The 9,513-nt window shown below is 39.3% G+C and overlaps 1 pseudogene; it reads right to left on the bottom strand.

The window, feature by feature from the left end:
- Positions 1-7,455: 7,455 nt before the first annotated feature.
- On the bottom strand, positions 7,456-8,579 carry LOC126953324 (keratin, type I cytoskeletal 18-like; annotated as a pseudogene).
- Between the last annotated feature and the right edge of the window lie 934 nt (positions 8,580-9,513).

Below are 9,513 nucleotides of genomic sequence, written 5' to 3'. Positions count from 1 at the left end.
CACTCTCTACCTCCATGTGATCAGACTTTTTAGCTCCCACATACAAATGAAAGCATATGATAATTTTCTTTTGTGCCTGGCTTCATTTGTAAGACAACCTCCAGTTTCATCTGTGTTGCTGCAAATGACATTATTTCATTCTTTTTAAATAGCTAAATAGTATTCCATTATGTATATATACCACATTTTCTTTATCCATTCTTCCATTGACAGACACTTTGGTTGATTTTATATCTTTGCTATATTCTGAATAGTACTTCAATAAACACAAAAGTGCAGATATTCATTTGATATATTACTTCTTTTCCCTTGGGTAGATACCCAGTAGTGGGATTGCTGGACTGAATGGTAATTCTATTTTTATATTTTTGAGAAAACTCCATGCTATTTTTCACACTACCTGTACTAGTTTACCTTCCCACCAACAGTGTATAAGAATTCTCTTTTCTCTGCATCTTCACCAATAACAATAAATATCTGGGTTTTTTTGGTCTTTTTAGTAATAGCCATTCTGAGTGGGTTAAGATGATATCTCATTGTAGTTTTGATTTGCAATTCTCTGATGATTAGTGACAGTGAACATTTTTTCATATACCCGTTGGCCATTTGTATGTCTTCTTTTGAGAAATGTCTATTTCCTGTCTACTTTTTAATGGGATTATTTGTTTCCTGTTAAGTTGTTTGAATTCCTTGTATATTCTTAATATTAGTATTCTGTTGGATGAATAGTTTGCAAATATTTTGCCCATTCAATAAGTTTTCTTTTCACTGTGTTGATTATTTATTTTGTTGTACAGAAGCTTTTTAGTTTAATTAAGTACCATTTGTCAATTTTTGTTTTTGTTGCCTGTGCTTTTGGGGGCTTAATCATAAATTCTTTGTTTAGACCAATGTTCAGGATAGTTTTTTTCTAGATTTTCTTCTAGTATTTTTGTATTTTGGGTCTTTCATTTAAGTCTTTAATTCATTTTGATTAGAATTTTGTATATGGTGAAAAATGGGGCTCAGTTCCATTCTCTGCATGTAGCTATCCAATTTTCCCAGCAGCATTTATTGAAGAGGGTGTCCTTTCCCTAGAGATCTTGGCTTTGTTAAATATCAGTTGGCTATAAATATGTGGCTTTATTTCTGGGATTTTTTTCTATTTTTTTCCATTGGTCTACATATATATATATATTTATACCAGTATCATGCTATTTTAGTTACTGTAGCCTAGCCTTGTAATATATTTTGAAGTCAGGTAATGTCATACCTCCAGCTTTGTTCTTTTTGCTCTGGATTGCTTTGGCTCTTCAGGCTTTTTGTTCCATATGAATTTTAGGACTGTTTTCTTTAATTCTGTACAGAATATTGCCATTAATTTAATACGGACTGAACTGAATCTGTAGATTGCTTTGGGCAATATGGTCATTTTAATGATACTGATTCTTTCAATCCATGAACACGGGGTGTGTTTCCATTTGTTTGTGTCATCTTCAATTTCTGTCATTAGTGTTTTGCAATTTTCCTAGTAAAGATCTGTCACCTACTTGGTTAAATTTATTCCTTAGTATTTTTTTGTAGCTATTGTAAATGGGATTGCCTTCTTGATTTCTTTCTTGGCTAAATTATTATTGGTTTATAGAAACACTATTGAGATTTGTATGTTGATTTTGTATTTTGCATCTTAATTCATTGATCAAATCTAAGAGCTTCTGGTGAAGTCTTTAGGTTTTTTTGTTTGTTTGTTTTTTTTTTTTTTTTTTTTTCCTTTACATACAAGATTATACCATCAGCAAAAAGGAACAATTTGATTTCCTCTCTTCCAGTTTGGATTCTTTTTATTTCTTTCACCTGCCCGATTGCTCTGGCTAGGACTTTCAGTACTATGCTGAGTGGGAGTGGTGAAAGTGGGCATTCTTGTCTTGTTCTAGTGCTTAGAGGAAAGGCTTTCAAGTTTTTCCCATTCAGTATGATGTTAGCTGTGGGTTTGTTGAAGTTGGTCGTTATTAGTTTGAAGTGTGTTCCTTTTATGTCTAATTTGTTGAGAGCTTTTATCATGAAAAATGATGGATTTTTATCAGATGCTTTTTCTACACATCTATTGAGATGATCATATGGTTTTTGTCCTAAATTATGTTTATGTGATGTGTCATATTTGTTGACTTATGTATGCAGAACCCTTCTTGCATCTTCAGTATAAATCCCGCTTGATTGAGGTATATTATTTTTTTGATGTACTGTTGTATTTGGTTTGCTAGTATTTTATTGAGGACTTTGGTGTCTATGTTAATCAGAAACATTGGCCTGCTGGGCGTAGTGGCTCATGCCTGTAATCCCAGCACTTTAGGAGGCCAAGGCGGGCGGATCACAATGTCAGGAGTTCGAGACTGGCCTGGCCAATATGGTGAAACCCCGTCTCTACTAAAAATACAAAAATTAGCTGGGCATGGTAGAGTGCACCTGTAGTCCCACCTACTTGGGAGGCTGAGGCATGACAGTCGCTTGAACCCAGGAGGCGGAGGTTGCAGTGACCCGAGATCATGTCACTGCACTCCAGCCTTGGTGACAGAGTGAGACTCCATCTCAAAAAAAAAAAAAAGAAACATTGGCCTGTAATTATTTTTTTCTTGTTGTGCCCTTCTCTGGTTTTGGCGTTAGGGTGATGCGGGGCTCATAGAATGAGTTAGAGAAAATTCCTTCCTCTTTGATTTTTTTGGAAGAGTTTCAGGAGGATTAATATTAGTAATTCTTTGTATGATTGGTAGAATTGGGCTATTAATACATTTAGTTCTGGGCTTTTCTTTGTCAGGAGACTTTTTATTACTGATTCAATCTTGCTACTCATTATTGGTCTGTTCAGGTTTTCTATTTCTTCCTGATTTAGTCTTTGGAGGTAGTATGTTTCTAGGAATCTGTCCATTTTCTCTAGGTTTTTCATTTGTCAGCATATAGTTCTTCATAATAGTCTCTGTATTGTTTTATATTTCTGTGGTATCAGTTTTCATGTCTCCTTTTTTGTTTCTGATTTTGTTTATTTGGGTCTTCTCTCTTCTTGGTTAGCGTAGCTACTGGTTTAAAGGAATCAACTTTTTAAAAAATTGATCCTTTGTATTTTTAAGTCTCTATTTCATTTAATTCTATTCTGATTTTCATTATTTCTTTTCTTCTGCTAACTCTGGGTTTATTTTGTTTTTGCTTTTCTAGTTTCTTGAGGTGTGTCATTAGATTGTTAATTTGTAGCACTTCTATATTTTGATCTAGGGGTTTATTGCTACAAATTCCCCTCAGCACTGCTTTTGCTGTATTCCACAGGTGTTGGTACACTGTTTCTCCATTTTCTTTTATTTTAAGAAACTCTTTGATTTTCATTTTAATTTCTTCATTGACCTTATGAGCATATTGTTTAATTCCTATGTATTTGTTTTGTTTCCAAAGTTCCTCTAGGTATTGATTTCCAGTTTTATTCCTTTGTGATCTGAAATGATACTTGATATAGTTTTGATTTTTAAAAATTTGTTGAGACTGTTTTGTGGTCAAACATTGTCTGTCCTAGAAAACGCTTCATATATTCAGTCACTGAATAGAATGTTTTGTCAATGTCTGTTAGGCACATTTAATCTAAAATACAGTTTAAATCCAATTTTTCTTTGTTGGTTTTTTTATTTAGATGATTTGTCTAGTGCTGAGAGTGGGGTATTGAAGTACCCCACTAGTTTTGTGAAGTACCCCACTAACAATATTTGCTTTATGAATCTGGGTGCTCTAGTGTTGGGTGCATATATGTTCAGAATTTTTATATATCCTTTTGCTGGATTAATCCCTTTATCATTATATAATAACCTTCTTTGTCCTTTTTAAAAAAACTATTCTTGACTTAAAGTGTGTTTTATCTGATATAAGTATAGTGACTCCTTTTCACTTTTAGTTTCCATTTGTGTGAAATTTTTTTTTTTTTTTTTTTTTTTTTTTTTGAGACGGAGTCTCGCTCTGTCACCCAGGCTAGAGTGCAGTGGCCGGATCTCAGCTCACTGCAAGCTCTGCCTCCCGGGTTTACGCCATTCTCCTGTCTCAGCCTCCCATGTAGCTGGGACTACAAGCGCCCGCCACCTCACCCGGCTAGTTTTTTGTATTTTTTAGTAGAGACGGGGTTTCACCGTGTTAGCCAGGATGGTCTCGATCTCCTGACCTCGTGATCCACCCGTCTCGGCCTCCCAAAGTGCTGGAGCCACCACGCCTGACCGTGAAATATTTTTCTTTAATTCCTTTACGTTTAGGCTATATATGTCTTTAATGGTAAGGTGAGTTTCTTGTAAGAAGCATATAGTTAGATTGTATTTTTAAAATTAATTCAGACATTCTATATATTTTAAGTGGAGATTTATTTAATTTATGTTCAAGGTTATTATTGATGTTGCAGCTTCATTCCTGTCATATTGTTAATTGTTTTCCAGTTTTTTTATATATTGTTTTCCAGTTGTTTTATATATTCTTTGTTTCTTTTTCTCTTATTGTTTGTCATTATGGTCTGTTTGATTTCTGTAGTGATACAATTTGAGTCCTTTCGCTTCCTTTTTTGTGTGATCATTTTACCAGTGGGTTTTATATTTTGTGTGTTTTCATGATAGTAAATGTTGTTATTTTGCTTTCAGGAATAGTACTACCATGAATGTTTCTTGTAGGTCTGGTCTAGTGGTAATGAATTTCTTTAGTATTTGCTTTTCTGGGAAAGACAATTATGAATAATAATTTTGCTAAATATTATATTCTTGGCTGACAGGTGTTTTCTTTTTTCCTTTTGACTATATTTTCACATTCTCTTCTGGTCTGTAAGAATTCTTCTGAGAAATCTGCTGTTAGTCTGATGGGACTTCCTTTACAAGTTACTATGGGCTTTCTCTTGATGTTTTCAGAATTCACTCTGTATCTCTGATGTTAAACCGTCTATGATGTGCTGTGGAGAAAACCATTTTTTCATTGTATCTGCCTGGGGATCACTGAGCCTCTTCTATCTGAATGACTAAATATTTTGCTTAATTTAGGAAGTTTTCATCTGTTATTTCTTTAAATAGGTTTTCTTATATTTCCTCTGCTTTTATTTGTCCTTGAGGATACTGATGATTTCTATATTTGGTTATTTCATGATGTCTCAAATGTCATGAAGCCTCTGCTCATTCTGTTTTATTATTTTTTCTTTATTTTTGTCTGAATGGGTTATTTCTTTTATTTTTTCAACACTTAAGTTCCAGGCTACATGTGTAGGATGTGTGGGTTTGTTACATAGGAAAACATGTGCCATGCTTGTTTGCTGCACAGCCCAACCTGAATGGGTTATTCCAAAAGACCTGTCTTTAAGTTCTGAGATTCTTTCTTCTGCCTGATCTAGTCTATTGTTGAAGCTTTCAAACATATTATGTATTTCTTTCAGTGCATTTTTCATTTCTAAAAATTTTATTTGGTTTTTTAAAAAAATATCTGTCTCTTTGGTAAATTTCTCATTTGTATCCTTAATTAGAATTTTTAAAAAATATTGTTTTTCAGAAGTCCCTTGTATCTCATTGAGCTTCTTTAAGATCAATATTTTGAATTATTTATTTGGCATTTTGAATATTTCTGTTGATTGAGATCTATTGTTGGAGAATTACTGTATTTTTGAAAGGTGTCATATTTCCTTGCTTTCTCATGTTTTCTGTGTCCTTATGTGGATATCTACCTATCTTGTGTAATAGTCACTTCTTCCTATTTTTGAATTTATTTTTGTAGAATAGAACTTTTCCTAAATATATACATATGGTGTTGGTTGTGTACAGCATTTTAGTTTGATTCTGGATGCAACTAGTAGTGTAACCTCTGTGTGATTTCTTTGGCTATAAACAGTATTAGGGCTTTCTGTGATTTTCTTATGGGGGTTAGTATGCAATCATTGATGGAGGTTGTGGTGAAGTTGTGGGGGACTGGGAAGCCAGACGGGCCAATATTCAGGCCCTAGTGGTGGCAGTGGTGGGCTATGCATGCCCGACTTTGAGCCCCAAGGCAGTGTACACTGGCACCTGCATTGGCAGTTAATGGTGGGCCAATTCTTGGGACTCCAGGTGGTTTGCTCAGGTACTGGTAGTGGCAGTGGTGGGCTAGGGGTGGCTGAGCAGGTTCTCAGGCCTCTGGGTAGGTAGTGTGGTGGGTGCAACTGCGGTAGCAGTGGTGAGATGATACTTTGCATCCTGAGTGGTGGTGGTGGTGGCTGTGGTTCATTTACACCCAATGGCCTCAGACATTGCTCTCAGGCTCACCTGATCTCTGTAGCAGTACTAGTGCCAGGGGGTGAGGGACCTGCCTCACTCATGAGCCAAGGCAAGAAGGCTACTCTGCCAGTGGTGTCACAGTTGCCACTTACCCCCCAGACAGGTAGTCCTCTAACTCACCTGCCCCAGCCTTTGACAGCAGCAGAAGCGGGTGTGTGGAGGAAGGGTAGGGATCCTGTTTCCAACCTGAGTGCCCAAGCACAGAGGCCACCCTACCTGTGGGAATGGATTTTACCTTTCGCTTACAAAGGCAAGCACAGAGTTTGTGCTGCCACTGGGGGTGGGGTCACTTCTCACAGTTCTAGACAGACAGCTCTCGGGCTCTGAAAAGCACATGCTTTGTTTTGCTTTGTCTCAACGGCTGCCTTTTCGTACACTTGTACCATCTCTTCTCCAGTGAGTAGCACTCCCTGTGGGCTAGAGAACTGAGGACCCTGTAACACTTTCAGGACCAGCCAGCTCTGTGCTGCTGTAGCCCTCCTATTAGACACTGGGAAATGTCAGTGAGAGCTCCCGGGGTACGGAGATATGGGGGCTGTTGTTCTCAGATGAAGTCCCATGATGGCTGCACTCCCCAAATGGCACCCTCTCACACCTGTTCAAGTATCGGGGTGGGGAATAAGTGGCCCAGTGTGAGTTTCCTGTCTGCTGCAATGACCTCGCAGGGTCTCCAAACTGCCACTCGTACTTGGATCACTGTACATATGGGTAGAAGAGCTCTCCTGCAGTTCAGATGGCAGGAGTCCATGGCAGGCATGTGGGGCAACAAAGCTGTCTTGCTAACTCTTACCCTGCAATATTGAGGCCCCTGGGGCTCTTGGCCAACCTTGGTTGAGTGGTCACTTGCTTCCTTCCCCTTCAGTGCCTCAGATGTTTCATGTGGGTTTTTTGTTGAATTCTGGTGTTCTTTACTAGATATTCTATTTGAGGTATGATTGTCTATTCATAATTTTGGTTCTTCTTTCTGGAGAGGGTGGATGTCTGATGTCTCTAGTTAGCCATCTTGAATTAGAATCTAAGTCCCCATCTTCAATTTCATTCTACTGTACCACCTCTGTGTGTGTGTGTGTGTGTATGTGTGTGTGTATCTATATCTATATCTATGTCTATATCTATATTTATGTCTGAACTTTTTATTGGCCTCCTGGTCCCCAAAGGGTACTCTGCTTTTGCTGGCTTAATGTCTCACAACTTTGGTGTCATTGGTCTCAGACACCACTTTGCCATCCACTATCTGGCTGGTGGTGGTCTTCTGGATGGTTTGCATGGAGTTGCTGCTGTCCAGGGTATCACTAAGATTAAAGCCCTTGCCATCTTCCAGCAGGAGGCAGTTGGTGGCGATCTCAGCCTCCAGCTTGCCCTTGATGTTCAGCAGGGCCTTGTACTTCTGGGCCTGGTGAGCTGTCCCTCTGCCTGGGTCTGTGCCAGCTCTGACTCCAGGTGCAACAGGATCCCATTGAGCTGCTCCATCTGCAGGGTGTAGCAGGCCTCCACCTCCCTCAGCCTGTTCTCCAAGCTGGTCTTCAGATTTCTCATCAAGTCCAGATTGATCTCCAAGGACTGGACTGTATGTCTCAGCTCCATGAGTGTCATCTCAGCAGCTCCAACCTTGGCAGACTGCATGGTGACCACTGTGGTGCTCTCCTCAATCTGCTGAGACAAGTACTTGTCCATCTCTTCTCGGTTTTTCCAAGCCAGCTTGTCATATCGGGTCAGGATGTCTGCTATGATCTTGGCGAGGTCCTGAGATGTGGAGGCATCTACCTCCATAGTCAACCCAGAGCTGGCAATCTGGGCTTGTAGGCATTTTACTTCCTCTCCGTGGTTCTTCTCCAGGAAGAACAGCTCCTCCTTGAGAGCCTCGATCTCTGCCTCCAGTCGCAGCCGAGTGACATTGGTGTCATCAATGACCTTGAGGAGCCCATGAATGTTGCTCTCCACAAACTGGCACATGGCCAACTCTGTCTCACACTTGACTCTAAAGTCATCAGCAGCAAGACGGGCACCGTTGATCTGCAGAAAGATGCGGACATTGTCCACAGTATTTGTGAAGATCTGAGCCCTCAGATCCTTGATGGTCTTGAAGTAAAGGCTCCAGTCTCTGAACTGGGGTCCCTTCTTCTCCAGGCGCTCCCGGATTTTGCTCTCCAGCTTCTGGTTCGCGGTCTCCAGGCTCCTCACTCTGTCCAAATAGGAGGCCAGGTGGTCATTCAGGCTTTGCATGGTCTCCTTCTTGTTCTGGATGCCTCCCATTCCTGCCAGACCCTCAGCCATCCCCATGGCCAGGCCCCCAGACCCCATGCCATCCTGGAGGCTGGTGGAGCAGGACACGGATATCCAGGAACCAGAGCCCCCAGTGCCTGCATAGATGCTGGCTGCCCTGCTGACTGGCTGGACCCATAGCTGGGCCCAGGGACTAGTAGTTGGTCGAGAAGGTGGAGCCAGTGGTGAAGTTCATGCTCTCCAGGGTTGGGGGAGGAGTAAGTAGAGAGCGAGAGGACAGGACTCAGGCTTTGCCAACGACCGAGTGTATGTATTTATTTATGTATGTTATGTAAATGTGTATAGCTATCCATTCATCTATCTAATTTACAGTTATCTATTGACTTTACTCATGTAATATAAGCAACAATTTATGAAACTAAACAATAAATAGAGTTGGACACTAAAGATAAACATTAAAAAGAAAAAAAAAGTAGATATATCAAAAATCATTTAGAGAAACAGCAGAAATTTGACAGGAACTCATGATTGGTTAGTTGCTATTGATAAGATTATATTGGGCTCCATGTTTCACAAAGGACAAAGCACAATATAGTCTTGGCACAAAAACAATACAGGAAATCCAGTGGGTTAGATGGTATTTATTGAAGAGTAATTATGGAGGCTACAAGTTATTCTGGAAAGACAATTGCAATAAATTCTGGAAGGGATCTGTCATTTGTATCTTTATGGAATGGACACTGGGTAACATGATAAATGCTATGCTCAGTTATTTTGTAGAAGATACACAGTTCTTCCACAAATCGAGAGCAGTGTGTATTGACTATAAAAGTTGTAACATGAAATTGTAACTCATAGAAAGCATTTTTCTAAAATCTGGGTTACTAGAATTGATGATCAACTGTAGTTGATCACATGTTTCTGATAATCAAACTTAATTCAGTGAGTTTCCTCCTGCTCCTTTGGTTCAAAGACGAGCGTTCCAATCACCTTTAGTATCAAAGTTAGCTCA

This window comes from Macaca thibetana, chromosome 4 (assembly GCF_024542745.1).
Source record: "Macaca thibetana thibetana isolate TM-01 chromosome 4, ASM2454274v1, whole genome shotgun sequence".
NCBI lineage: Eukaryota > Metazoa > Chordata > Mammalia > Primates > Cercopithecidae > Macaca > Macaca thibetana.
The sequence above is the reverse complement of the archived record's forward strand: the minus strand, read 5'-3'. Positions and strand labels throughout refer to the sequence as shown.